Source organism: Aquarana catesbeiana, linkage group LG03 (assembly GCF_042186555.1).
Source record: "Aquarana catesbeiana isolate 2022-GZ linkage group LG03, ASM4218655v1, whole genome shotgun sequence".
NCBI lineage: Eukaryota > Metazoa > Chordata > Amphibia > Anura > Ranidae > Aquarana > Aquarana catesbeiana.
The window spans coordinates 232868163-232883988 of NC_133326.1; positions in this window are offsets into that span (position 1 = coordinate 232868163).

Below are 15826 nucleotides of genomic sequence, written 5' to 3' on the forward strand. Positions count from 1 at the left end.
AGGGGTCATTTGAGGGGGTTTTGAACTGTCCTGGCATTTTATGCACAACATTCGAAGCTTCTGTCACACATCACCCACTCTTCTAACCACTTGAAGACAAAGCCCTTTCTGACACTTTTTGTTTACATGAAAAAATATTTTTTTTTGCTAGAAAATTACTTTGAACCCCCAAACATTATATATTTTTTTAAAGCAAAGACCCTACAGATTAAAATGGTGGGTGTTGCAACTTTTTTTTTTCAAACAGTATTTGAGCAGCGATTTTTCAAATGCAATTTTTGTGGAAAAAGAAAATACTTTTTTTAATTTTAATGCACTAAAACACACTATATTGCCCAAATGTTTGATGAAATAAAAAATCTGATCTTATGCCAAGTACATGGATACCAAACACGACGTGCTTTAAAATTGTGCACAAATGTGCAGAGGCGACAAACTACATACATTTTTAAAACCCTTTAAAATCCTTTACAGGTTACCATTTTTGAATTACAGAGGAGGTCTACTGCTAAAATGACTGCCCTTGAACTGACCTTCACGGTGATACCTCACATGCATGGTGCAATTGCTGTTTACATATGACACCAGACCGACACTTGCATTCGCCTTTGCACGTGAGCACGGGGGGATAGGGGTTTTTTATTATTTTTTTATTATTTATTTTGCTTTTTTGTCTTATTCTTAAACTGTTCCTTTCATTTTTTTGTATAATTTTTATTATTATCTCAGGGAATGTAAATATCCCCTACAATAGCATTTTTTTTTGCACTTTTATGTAAACTGTAAATTGTAAACGTTCCAGATTAGGGTCTATCAAAATGTGATGGCCAGCTCATCTTTTGAGACCCTGTGCAAGTGTGCCTAGGACTGTACAATGCTGTACCCTACAATAATACTCCACTAGTGTGTGGTAGCGTTTGAAACAGTCACCAATGCAAAGACCAGGTTGGTCAGGACAGGAGGGACAATAAAAGCGGGTGTCACGCCTATATCCACGCTTTCTACAGACACGACATCTTCTTTGGGGATCTCTTTGGGTAGGGGTACCAGGGAGGACATGCGGAAAATGCCTCTCAAGCAGCTAACTCACTGCATTTGGATTGGGAAGTTGTGCCACAGCACCGTGTGGAAACAGAAGGGCTGTGATGATCTCTTCCTGGAATTTAAGGAAGGATCCAGTTCATCCTGAAGCTTTGTATAGCACATAAGCATTCAGCAGAGCAGTTGAAATAAGTATACAGACTTTTTTTATTCCAGCGTCTGGCCTTACGGGCAATTAGGTATGGTGCCAACAACTGGTCGTTGAGGTCCACCCACTCCCATATTAAAGTTATATTCGTGGACACAGAGGGGTTTCTCCACAACACCAGTCGCCATAGGAATTTGGACCGTCGTGTCTGTGTGAAGGGAGGAACAGAACAAAAACATTCTTATTATCCCTCCACTTCACAGCGAGCAATCTACATGCCGCTGGGGTAAGCCCCGGCGATTAGATCACACGGTGCCACATGCGCCAATTCCATGATCAAAAAAGTGACTAAAAAGTTGCACGCTTAATAATAATAGTAATAATTGTCCACATACAAGTGATACCCCTTTCCAAATAAGGGTGACACCAAGTCCCACACAATCTTACCAGCGCTCCCTATGTAGTCTGGGCATTTCTCCGTTTCTAACATAACTATCTCTCCCCTCGTAAACCATAAAACTATATGTATAGCCTGTTGCCCTGTCACAGAGCTTATACATTTTGACCCCATATCTGGCACGCTTGCTAGGAAGATACTGTTTGAATGACAAGCGGCCAGAAAACTTAATCAGGGACTCATCAATGCAGACATCTTGTTTAGGAGTAAACAAGGTTGCAAACTACTGGTTGAAGTGGTTTACGAGGGGCTGAATTTTGTAGAGCAGATTGTATTCAGGGTCACCCCGAGGACGACAGAGTTCATTGCCATTGAAATGCATGAACCACAAGATCTTCTCGTATCGTGTCCTGGTCATGGAGCACGGGCATATGGTGAATTGGGTCAGTGGACCAATATGACTACAACTCACTTTTTTTTAGCTGTGCCCATGAGGAGCGATAAGCCCAGGAAGATAAATTTACAAGTTATGCGCTGCGCTTGGGTGACCCCAAAAACAAAATTAGTAATAACCAACTCTGTGCTTACTAGTGCGATAATATTAAATACAAATAATATGAATGTTGAATAAATAAACAAGGTGTGAAAAAACAAGTGCTTGTTACACCATAAATTAGTGCTTATTAGTGTTTTTTTTTTACAGGCATATCCCCCTGATGATGACACGTGATCCCTGTGTCGAAGACGCGTAGGGGAGGGGCCAGGACAGAGAGACTGACACGGACTTTACACCAGCGCTGTCTCAGCACAGCATACCGCACCAAACTTCCACTGATTTTGCATAGAAAGCCGTTATAGTATGGTGCACTGACGCACCAGTGCCATGTGAGTACCCCGGTGTGGGGAGCGTTTTCTTTTAATAAAAGTATTTTGACTATTTTACACTATATAGTTTCCTTTTCATTCTATGTATGGAGCCACATTGTTTCCAGCTGGAGGAGTGGAGCAGACACTGAGACTGAGCCCAGGGGTGGCTCCAAAGCAATTTTGGACTCAGGGTAGAAGCTGAGTCACACGCTCTGAGGTGAACACATTAGCTTAAGGGGGTCACAAAGGAGCACAGGAGCATGTTTTGCAGCACTCAGGATATCTTCCGCATGATGTTGGATTGTTGTCACAGCTGAACACCACCTACACGCATTGTTTTATTATCACTGCTGGACATTATTTGCACACACTATTTAGAGTGCCAAAGAGAACTTTTTTTTTTTTTTTTTCATTATTTATTAATTTTTTCATTTAAGAAAAGCAGGTTACTGTGTATTGAGCACTAAGCACACTTTTTATGTTGATTAAGACACTATGTATGGTGTAAAAAGCACTAATAAGCACTAATTTATGGTGTAACAAGCACTTGTTTTTTCACACCTTGTTTATTTATTAAACATTCATATTATTTGTATTTAATATTATCGCACTAGTAAGCACAGAGTTGGTTATTATTAATTTCGTTTTTGGGGTCACCCAAGCGCAGCGCATAACTTGTAAATTTATCCATTGCACGTTATATGAAGCGTGATTAGCGCATGCAGCTGGAGGTAGCACAAGCAAGGCATAAGATCATTGTGGCTCACAGAATTTTTCCAATTTGATAAGCCCAGGAAGGTCTGAAATCAGGAGACCTAATAGGTTTCCAATATCTGGCAAGGGTAAGCTGGGGATTAGCGGCGATGAATTGACCAGCATACAAATTGCTTTGGTCCACAATAGATCTATAGAGATCTTCCATGAAAAACAGCGAATAAAAATCAAGTGACATAAAATCAACTGTTTCCAACTGAATTCTGGGTTGGCCAGTAAATGGGGGAAGTACAGGTGCTGCAGAAGTGGTGGGCTCCCAATTTGGATTGGCGAATGCAGCAGAAAGGGCATTATGGGCTCAACGGGCCTGTCTTTGTCTTCTTGGTGGCTGCGGGACTCTAGTTGTGCTAGCCACCTCACCAGCTCGAACTGCACTTATGGGACTCGCCACGTCACCACGTGATACTGCAGTGCTGGATGTACGACCAGGATGTACTAGGCTGCTGGTGCTTGCCAGTTCACCAGAAGGATAAGCGGCACTACTACTGGCTCTCTGCTCCATACGAGAGCCCTGCGGTTCTTGCACCTCAACAACAGCAGAAGAATGGGGTTGGAAATGCCTGACCTTGACAGGGACCACTACTCCATCAGAGCTATCTGTCAGGGTGCCACTGCTGTCTACGTGTTCGTATTCTGAGCCTGAATCTAACAGATGGTTGAGTTCCTCTTCACTCTCATCTGTCATGCTCAGAAACATGTAGGCCTCTTCACTAGTGTACCTTCGATTGGACATTTTGGCCTCTAAATTTACTGGTACACTAGTGAGAATAACAGGAAAAAAGAGCACCTGACTGTCAGCTACTGCTTCCAACGCTACCAAAAAAACTGTTAGCATTCGCAGGTATCAGGCCTGACTCTGCGAATACTGCAGTTATGTGTGTTGTGTTTTGTAAGTGACAGTAATCGATTGATGCTGCATATGGGTGGGCTGGGCTGGGTTGGGCGGAGGGGCTAAATGCAGGTGCTAGCAGGTTTCTGGGATGATCCTGCTAACACTGCGTTTTTGGCAACCCTAAACTACTGGGGATGCTAGTGTAGTTGTGATCAGATATTGATCCTTTCAGACACTATACTACTAAGGGAGGTATATGGTGCGTGCGTTGTTGTTAGCGCTACTGGCACTAATCTGATGCTGCCTGGGGTGACCCAGACCCTAATTGACGCTAAAAACTGATATCACCTGCCAGGTGATCAGGGGGTTAAACCTTTTATTAGGTAATATATGTTGAGTGCCCTGACGCTATAGAAAAATAACTAACTTTCCAGCGTCACCTGTGACACTAATATGGCAATCACTGGTGACAGGGGATGATCAAGGGGTTAAACCTTTATTGGGGGTTTTAGGGGGGTCCCTAGACCTATCTGGGGCTACCACTAAGTACCCTAATGCTGATTAGTGTCACAAATGACACCAGTACAATGATCAAAGAAAAATATGAACACTGCACTTGGTGACACAGTGACAAGGAGTGAAGGGGTTAACTGGGGATGGGGGGGCGATCAGGGGGTGATGAGGGGTGAAATATGTGCCTATGTGTACTGTGTCAGTGTAGTATTGGTACAACTCACATTTGGATGTCCTCTCTCCTCTCTCTGGAACAGAAAAGAGTTCCACAAGGGGAGATGACATCACTTCCCCTGTCTGTGTTACACTTACACAGGCAGGGAAAGATTTCAATCATCAGGGCCAATCCACAGGTCCAGGCCAGAAATCATTGGCCTGAACCTGAAGACTGATTGGTTCTGAAACAAATCTGATTGTCGCGGCCGCCGTAACATAACGCCACTTTGCCCATCCGTGCCATTCTGCCACAGTAAAACTGCGGCAGCTGGTCAGGAAGTGGTTAACCATTTTTTTTTTACCGAAAAAAGATATGAATTAAAAGTAAATGAGTAGCATATATGAACAATGTCATATGATATACACACATCAAGTGTCCTGCAGAAAATCAAGTGTTAGGAAAATTTTGTGTGGACTAATATGGATGTTCGATCCCTGTACTCCATAATTCCCCACAATTTAGCTGTTAAAGCATTAAAATACAATCTCTTTCATTATGCTAGTTATGAACAGGGTTAAAAGAATATCTGGTACAGGTTGTTTCATTTATATTAGAACATAATTTTTGCTTTTTATGGAGTTTTTTTTATCTTCAGTGCGAGGGATTCACTATGGGCACCAAGTTCTTACCTTCATTGGCAAACCTTAATATGGGATGGTGGGAGGAACTCTTCTTGTTCTCCCACCTTAAGCCATATAAGCAATATTTTTTTGGTACGCCAGGTACATTGATGACCTGATCCATATATGGACCAATACTGATACTTCTTTGATGCAGTTTGCCAAGTTTGTCAATAGTAACAACTTGAACTTGTAATTCTCACTCGAGAGCGGGAAAACTTCCAATTAATATTTAAGATGTGACTTTTGTAATGTGGTGACAGGGGGAGTCTCTACACAAACTTTTTTGCAAAGCATGTGCAGGAAATTCTCCCTTCTCCTGGCCTCCAACTGTCATCCAGAGCACGCCATTAAAGCGATACCAGTGGGAGAGAGAAACTGCTCTTCTTCTGAAATTTTTGAGGAGTGCTTGCAGAGATCGTGGTTACAGAGATTGGAACACTAGTAGAGGTAGACACATTGCCTCCAACAGACAAAGAGCCACACTACTTGATAATGGTAAAAAAATGTCTAAAAAGAAAACTAGACTAATAATTCTGTTACCTTTGTCACCACTTTCTCGAAAGAATATAAACAGATTGTTAGCATTGTGAAGAAATACCTACTCATATTATATGCTGACAAAGATCTTGCAACCTTTCTGCAGGAGGGTTGCAGATTTTCTAATAAATGTTCACAGACTTAGGGAATTTATTGTCCCCCAGCCTTTTTTTCTCTAAACATCCACAAAAACTTGGCGTTCAATCACAGGCTCTTATTATTGTGGCTTAAGAACCAGACGCTACTGTGAAAAACATTGTAAATGCACAACTATCATTTCTAGGACTATAGGGAGAATGTATCCTATTCGTGAATACATCACTTGTGGATCAAACTTTGTAGCGTATGTAGTAGAGTGTACAGCATGTGCACTGCAAAATGTCAGTTGCACAACTAGACCATTATGTGCTAGGATTGCTGAGCATTATAATGATACCGATGATCCCAATGCACAGAACACATCAAATGTTTATGAACACTTTCGGGATGTGCATCTTTTCAATATGAGCAAATTTAGTTTCAGTGGCACAGAGAGAGTTAAAAAACCTGCACCGGGGGGACATGTATTACATCCTAATGGATTTTGCCCTGCAGACTAGAATATGTTCATACACCATGCATTCTCATTATATGTGTGATCTGGTTACTCCTTCTAAATAGATATTTGGCTGCAGGGGTTATATATATGTGACTTTTTCTGAACAACACTTGAGGTCTGTATATCATATGACATTGTTCATATTTGCTACTCCTTTAAACTATTTCATATCTTTTTTCAATAACTGATTAACATGTTTTTCTCTCTTGTAATTCAGGAAATTACTTCCATCTAGATGTTCATACATATTAATCATTCCCTTGGGCTATATCCAGGGCTTGGCCATACGTGAACCAGAAGTGATGCTAGTACACAGGCTGGAAGTGACGTGGACCACTAGAACCACGACGCGGATGGATGTGGTAAGATGCAGTCATGATCTTATTCCAATGTACATAGAGAGATTGATGAGCATTTTTTATTATGAACTTTGTGAGTGTTTTTAATCTGGAGTGCGTTATTTATAGTGTCTGAATGGGATTACACTATGTGGACTATTTTGTTTGATCTTCAAAGGTAAATATGCTATCCAATTGGAGGTGATTATCTCAACCTGATTATCTTAATCTTTCCACAAAATTTGTGCTAAGAAAGCAAGATATCCTGATCAGTAAAATGAGAGGCTTCTTCATTTGGTGAGTGTCGTGTATAGAGGGGGGTGTTGGTCACCATCTGCACCAAGGTGAAAATTTTTCTAGTGGATGTTGGGATCGCTATCTGAAGGCACTTAACTCTGTATATTCACCACTTGACCATCGGAAGGTTTTACCCACTTCCTGACCAGGCCATTTTTTGCTATTCTGCACTGTGTTATTGTAACTGGTAATTGCGTGGCCATGCAATGCTGTACCCAAATGAAATGTATGTCCCTTTTTTCACACACACAGAGCTTTCTTTTGGTGGTATTTGGTCACCACTGGGTTTTTTATTTTTTGCGATATAAATGAAAAAATAAAATTTAAAAAAAAAAACAATATTTTATACTTTTTGTTATGAAAAAATCCAATAAAATTTTTTCATGGCTTTAGGCCGAAACTTACTCTGCTACATGTGAGTGAAAATGTGTAGTGCTAAAAGCATATAAGCCCTAGAAATAAACCTAGGGAAAGGTGCACATACACCTCTAGGATTGTGTAAACATTATCAGGGTGAAAAAATCAAAATAATCGAAATATATGAAAAAAAGGGAATTCGAACAAATTCCAAATATAAGTTCAAATCTAAACCAAACAACGTAAATAGCATATTTCTATAACAGCCGACTCAGCTGAATGCAGGCATATGAGGTAATATCTAAAGTGCACGTGTATACACATCAATGTTCAGATAAACAGAAACAAAATGTGATAAAGTGATAAGTCCGAACATAGTTACATAGTTACATAGTAGGTGAGGTTGAAAAAAGACACAAGTCCATCAAGTCCAACCTATGTGTGATTATGTGTCAGTATTACATTGTATATTCCTGTATGTTGTGGTCATTCAGGTGCTTATCTAATAGTTTCTTGAAGCTATCGATGCTCCCCGCTGAGAGCACCGCCTGTGGAAGGGAATTCCACATCCTTGCCGCTCTTACAGTAAAGAACCCTCTACGTAGTTTAAGGTTAAACCTCTTTTCTACGAATTTTAATGAGTGGCCACGAGTCTTGTTAAACTCTCTTTTGCGAAAAAGTTTTATTTCTATTGTAGGGTCACCAGTACGGTATTTGTATATTGAAATCATATCCCCTCTCAAGTGTCTCTTCTCCAGAGAGAATAAGTTCAGTGCTCGCAACCTATCCTCATAACTAAGATCCTCCAGACCCTTTATTAGCTTTGTTGCCCTTCTTTGTACTCGCTCCATTTCCAGTACATCCTTCCTGAGGACTGTTGCCCAGAACTGGACAGCATACTCTAGGTACAGCTGGACCAGAGTCTTGTAGAGTGGGAAAATTATCGTTTTATCTCTGGAGTTGATCCCCTTTTTAATGCATGCCAATATTCTGTTTGCTTTGTTAGCAGCAGCTTGGCATTGCATGCCATTGCTGAGCCTATCATCTACTAGGACCCCCAGGTCCTTTTCCATCCTAGATTCCCCCAGAGGTTCTCCCCCCAGTGTATAGATTGCATTCATATTTTTGCCACCCAAATGCATTATTTTACATTTTTCTACATTGAACCTCATTTGCCATGTAGTTGCCCACCCCATTAATTTGTTCAGATCTTCTTGCAAGGTTTCCACATCCTGCGGAGAAGTTATTGCCCTGCTTAGCTTAGTATCATCTGCAAATACAGAGATTGAACTGTTTATCCCATCCTCCAGGTCGTTTATGAACAAATTAAAAAGGATTGGTCCCAGTACAGAACCCAGGGGAACCCCACTACCCACCCCTGTCCATTCTGAGTACTCCTCATTTATCACCACCCTCTGAACTCGCCCTTGTAGCCAGTTTTCAATCCATGTACTCACCCTATGGTCCATGCCAACAGACCTTAATTTGTACGGTAAACGTTTATGGGGAACTGTGTCAAATGCTTTTGCAAAATCCAGATACACCACGTCTATGGGCCTTCCTTTATCTAGATGGCAACTCACCTCCTCATAAAAGGTTAGTATATTTGTTTGGCAAGAACGACTCTTCATGAATCCATGCTGATTACTGCTAATGATACCGTTCTCATTACTAAAATCTTGTATATAGTCCCTTATCATCCCCTCCAAGAGTTTACATACTAGTGATGTTAGGCTAACTGGTCTGCAATTCCCAGGGATGTATTTTGGGCCCTTTTTAAATATTGGTGCTACATTGGCTTTTTTCCAATCAGCTGGTACCATTCCAGTCAGTAGACTGTCAGTAAAAATTAGGAACAACGGTATGGCAATTACTTGACTGAGTTCCCTAAGTACCCTCGGATGAAAGCCATCTGGTCCCGCTGATTTATTAAGGTTAAGTTTCTCAAGTCTAATTTTAATTCTGTCCTCTGTTAACCATGGAGGTGCTTCCTGTGTTGTGTCATGAGGATAAACACTGCAGTTTTGGTTACTGAAGCCCCCTGATTCACTCGTGAAGACTGAGGAGAAGAATAAATTCAATACCTTCGCCATCTCCCCATCCTTTGTAACCAGATGTCCTTACTCATTCTTTATGGGGCCAATATGGTCTATCCTCCCTTTTTTACTGTTTACATACTTAAAGAATTTCTTGGGATTTTTTTTGCTCTCCTCCGCTATGTGTCTTTCATGTTATATCTTAGCCGTCCTAATTGCACCCTTACATTTCTTGTTGCATTCTTTATAAAGACTGAATGCTGACGATGATCCCTTAACCTTGTATTTTTTGAAGGCCTTCTCCTTTGCTTTTATATGCATTTTTACATTGGAGTTAAGCCATCCAGGACTTTTGTTTGCTCTTTTAAATGTATTACCCAATGGGATACATTGGCTAATGCACTTATTTAATATGCTCTTAAAGCAAACCCATCTCTCCTCCGTATTCTTTGTTCCTAACAAATGGGATTTCAGGGAATAATCCACAAAGGGAATCTTTAGTAGAGTGAAAGATGTTAATATATCCCAAAAGGTTGCAGATGATGATATTCAAAATCAGACGGCACCCAGGACTGTGCTTCCACCACCCAGGGGAGGGGTAGGTACTCTTACCATGAGTTGTGGACCCACCAAACACACTTGTTTCTGTTTTTGAAATATAAAATTGATGTCTTTGATTACAGAATCACCCGTTCTTTTAACACAGAGGGTGTGTTTGTCACCCTGATTGTTGATTCGGAATTGGGTGGTTTCTTTATGAGACTTAAAAACCTCATGGTTACGTAATTAGTAATCTAGAATGGGATATGGCGATCCTGGAACAATATTCCAAGGAATGCATGGTTCCTAGAGGTTTAAGATGGGATATACATTCCAACAACTGAAATAGAGCCGTGGTTCTACTACTTTAATGAAGCAGGAATCAGTTTTCTAGGTTTTTTGACTGAAAAAAAAATGGGTTAGATTAACCACCATTGACAAAGAAATTAAAGATATTAGAGAGAAACTTCTACCACATAAAATGACATCTGAATATATTTCACTCAACCAATTTGGAGAACCATTTAGAGAAGGAAGAACGAGAACAGAGAATAAAAAAACAAAAAAAATATGCTAGAGACGTTAATGATTACAAATCCAATTGTGTTTTCAGTTGGCCAAAGAAGGAGAATTCATATTCAAATACAGGTGAGGAGTCATCACAAATGGAGACATCCATCCCTGTCCCATTGGTGAATGAGCCTAGGCCACCACTTTATTCTAGTCAGCCCTCTAAATCAGGGAGGACCGATTACCCCACCACTCCCAGTGGTCTTTAAAATAGACATCCCAATGCCCGTAACCCCACTTCATACTATAGGGGGACAAATGCCCACAATGGAAGGGGAAGAGGGACTAGGAATAGAGGTAGAGGTCATCATCAGGGTAAAAAGAAAGGCTCTCAACATTATGAATACCCTAGACATGATAGATCACCTTATGGGTGGCAGCGTAATCAAGGTGACTATCACCAAGATCACTATCACTCTCAGAGAACACCCATACATACAACCGGTTTTCACCTCTCACAGAAGAATACTCTTGAGAAGTTTACAATTCACATTATTCATAAATGTACAGAGAACATGACCAAAAAAATAGATCCCCTTTTAATTACAACCAAACTCACCCTGGGCCTTCTCATACTGGGGGTTTTCCCAGAGAGATAGAAGGCCACAAATGAGGCCCAAAACAAAGTATGGCTCTAGAGGGGGGCGGCGTGCCAGGAAAAAGAAAGGGAATATAAAAGATAAAGGTATTTTCAATCTGAGTCACGCCATATTCACAGACGCTGAAAAGCTAATTTTAGATAAAGAACTTAAATTTGTCCCTCCGAAAAAACTAAATAAATTTGCCATGTTTATTGATGTACAGAAATTTATACGCAAATAAAACATACAAAGTCACTTTATTACTAACCCCATGAGACTATCACATTCAGATAGAAGGGGAGGCACTGTTCATTCAGGCCTTAACAATCCCTCCATCTTCAACCCTCCAGGCCCAATTGCACCTTCGATTAATTATTATTATTATTAATTATTATTATACAGGATTTATATAGCGCCAACAGTTTGCGCAGCGCTTTACAACATGGGGCAGACAGTACACTTCCAATACAAATCAATACAGGAGGGATCAGAGGGCCCTGCTCGTTAGAGCTTACAATCTAGAAGGGAGGGTCAAGTGGAGACAAAAGGTATTAACTGTGGGGGATGAGCTGATGGAAAAAAATGAAAGTACAGTTGTTAGGTGTGGGTAGGATAGGCTTCTCTGAAGAGAAGGGTTTTCAGGGATCTTCTGAAAGCTAATAAAGTAGGAGATAAGCGGACAGATTGGGGTAAGGAGTTCCATAGGATTGGAGAGGCTTTGGAAAAGGCCTGGAGGCGAGCATGGGAGGAGGTGACAAGGGAGCTAGAGAGCAGGAGGTCTTGAGAGGAACGAAGAGAGCGAGTAGGTTGGTATTTAGAGACTAAGCTAGTGATGTAGCTGGGGGTGAAATTGTGGATGGCTTTGTACATAGTTGTTAGAATTTTGAATTTAATTCTTTGGCCGAGCGGAAGCCAGTGGAGGGATTGACAGAGAGGAGTGGCAGACACAGAGCGATTGGTAAGGTGGATGAGTCTGGCAGCGGCATTCATAATGGATTGAAGAGGTGATAGACTATGTAGAGGTAAGCCAATGAGAAGGGAGTTGCAGTAGTCAAGGCGAGAGATGACCAGCGAGTGAATTAAGAGCTTTGTTGTGTCATTGGTTAGAAAGGGGCGTATTTTGGAGATGTTGCGGAGGTTGAGGCGGCAGGATTTGGACAGTGATTGGATGTGTTGCGTTGGATGTGTGGAGAGTTTAGAGCCTAGGACTACACCTAGAACCTTGGCATGTGGGGATGGGCTTATAGTTGTGCCATCAATTTTGACAGAGAGATCAGGGGAAGAGGCATGGGGGAGGAAAAATTATAAGTTCGGTTTTGGCTAGATTGAGTTTAAGGAAGTGGTGAGACATCCAGACTGATATATCTGAGAGTAAATTACTGATATGTGAGGAGACAGAGGGAGTGAGCTGAGGGGTAGAGAAATAGATTTGTGTGTCATCAGTTGACCCAGGGAGGCAGTGTAGATTGAAAATAGTAGAGGTCCAAGAACAGAACCCTGAGGGACCCCAACAGAGAAAGGAAGAGGAGAAGAGGAAGTAGAGTTATAAGAAATGCTAAAGCTGCGGTTGGATAAGTAGGAAGAGAACCAGCGAAGTGTACAGTCACGGAGACCAAAGGCATGTAGTTTTTTGAGGAGGAGGGGGTGGTCAACCGTATCAAAGGCAGCAGAGAGGTCCAGGAGTAGGAGTACAGAATAGTGTCGATTGGTTTTGGCCGTTAGTAGATCATTTGTTAGTTTTAGGAGAGCAGTTTCTGTGGAGTGTTGAGGACGAAATCCAGACTGAAGGGGATCAAGAAGGCCATTATCAGCGAGGTGGACGCTCAGTCAGTTGAAGACCAGACGTTCGAGGAGTTTGGATAAAAAGGGGAGCAAGGAGATGGGGCATAGGTTGTTAAGATTGGATGGGTCCATTGAGGGCTTTTTAAGTATGGGTCTGACAAGTGCATGTTTTAGAGAGTTAGGGAAGATGCCAGAAGAGAGGGAGAGATTGAAGATGTGGTTTAGAGAGTGTAGTATAGGGCCAGAGGGTGAACGTAGCATTTGTGAGGGAACAGGATCCAGAGGGCAGGTGGTAAGGTGGACATTAGCAAGTAGTTTAGCAACTTCGTCTGTAGTGGTGGGGTTGAAAGAGGGAAATAATGATTGTGCCTGTGGGCATGAAGTGTAAAGCATGGAGGGTGTCGGCACAGTAGAGATCTCAGCGCGAATAGTATCAATCTTCTGTTTGAAGTGATTGGCGATCTCCTGTGCAGTGAGTGAGTTGGCGGGTGGAGGCGGTGGAGGATGAAGTAGAGAGTTGAAGGTGGAGAAGAGTTGACGGGGACAGGATGATAAGTTGCTAATGAGAGTGGTAAAATAGGTCTGCTTGGCAGAGAGGAGGCTGGAGTTGTATTTTTGGAGGGCAGATTTATATTGCTAGAAATCTCTCTGGGACTTAGTCTTATGCCACAGGCGCTCCAGAGCACGACTACATTTTTTCAGACTTCTAGTATCATCTGTTTGCCAAGGTTGAAGGGGTCTGGGCTTGATTCTGTGTGTAGTGAGGGGGGCAAGTGAGTTCAGTGAGGCTAGAAGTGAAGCGTTGTACACAGAAGTGGCTAGGTTGGTGCAGGATAGGGGTAAGATTTTGTCGTAGAGGTTGTTGATAGCAGAGTAGAGAAGAGAAGGGTTGAGATGACGTAGGTTTCTGCGGGTAACTTTAAGGTGGTTGGGGGGAGAGGAGGTGAAGGAGAGGGAGAGAATGAAACTAATAAGGTGTTGATCAGAGAGAGGGGATGGATAGTTAGAGAGGTTGCATGGAGTACAAAGGTGAGAGAACACGAGGTCAAGGATATTGCCTTCTGAGTGAGTTGGAGCATGTATACACTGCTTCAGGTCAAAGGAGGATGTTAGGCTGAGAAGTTTGGAAGTGGAAGGAGTGTTAGTATTAATAGGGATGTTGAAGTCCCCGAGAATGATAGTGGGGATTTCAGAAGAAAGTAAGTAGGGTAGCCAGGCAGAGAAGTCTTCAAGAAAGGTTGATACTGGTCCAGGGGGCCTGTAGATCACAGCTATCCTTAGAGAAATTGGAGTGAAAAGGCGAATACAGTGTGCTTGGAAAGAGGAGAGTGACAGAGAGGGAGGTGGCTGAAGTACCTGAAAGGTGCTATGTGGGGCTAGAAGGATTCCGACACCTCCTCCCTTACGTCCGCTGGATCTGGGGGAGTGAGTCCAGAGAAGACCACCATGGGATAGGGCAGCAGAAGATGCAGTGTCGGATTCGTGGAGCCAGGCTTCGGTAATGGCGAGTAGGTTAAATAAGTTGGCATTAAAGAGGTCATGGAGAGAGGTGAGCTTGTTGCAGACAGAGCGCGAGTTCCAAAGGGCACAAGAGAAAGGGAGTCTGGTTTTGGGAAGAATAGAAATGGGAATTAAATTGTGTTGATTGCGGCGGCTGCTGCCAGAGGGTGCAGGGTGATGGGTGCATGGGGTACAGTTAAATGATGGAGGCCCAGGGTTTTGGGGATATATCTCCAGAGGTTAGGAGAAGCAAGAGGGTGAGGGAGGTAATATGGGAGTGGGATTTATATGAAGTGACCTGCCCCAGGGTCTTGGAGATTTTTAGTGTATGTGGATTTAGAATTAGTAGGAGTTGGTGGGTGCAGTAATAAGGACAGGACAGGAGTGAGGGTGATATATATATATGCTGTGGGGGGGAAAAGAGGGGTGAAGGAGAGATAGTTTTAGGATGGAGGACACAGTTGTCAAAAGCAGTGGTAGAGAAAGCATGTTACAAGGGAAAAGAGCTAAAGGAGTAAACAAGTTCACCTGATGTCTGTGTGCTGTTTTTATCTTGTGTTCTTTTGCTTTGTGCCTTCGCTGAAGTGCAGAGTCAGAAGTGCATTTCACTTCTAGAAATCGCCACTTTGAGAAAGAGCCAAGTTGCAAATGTGTACCCCCTGCAAATGCTTCCCCCAAGAGAAGCTTAAATATATACTGATAGGGGTAGGGTGTGGGCGGATTTCAATTAGCAATCAAGAGGTTATAAAGCTTGGCTGGTTAATAGGGCAAAATTCTTAAGTCACAAACAGACTAGCAAGAGGGCACTAAAGTTAAGAGAGCCATAATTTTGGGTAAGACAAGGGAGATAATAAAGCATTGTAATGTGGACAGGTCTACAGACAGTTAAGTAAAAATAACATACCAGCATTATTAGAGACACATAAGAAAAAAGATAGCAGTGTTTCAGTTTTTGGCTGGAGTTGTAGCAGTAGGAGCATACCAGAGTTAAGAGACATAGGAGACAGATTTCACTAATGCGATTCTGGCTGGAGTTGTAGCAGTAGGAGCATACCAGAGTTAAGAGACATAGGAGACTGATTTCACTAATGCGATTCTGGCTGGAGTTGTAGCAGTAGGAGCATACCAGAGTTAAGAGACATAGGAGACAGATTTCACTAATGCGATTCTGGCTGGAGTTGTAGCAGTAGGAGCATACCAGAGTTAAGAGACATAGGAGACAGATTTCACTAATGCGATTCTGGCTGGAGTTGTAGAAGTAGGAGCATACCAGAGTTA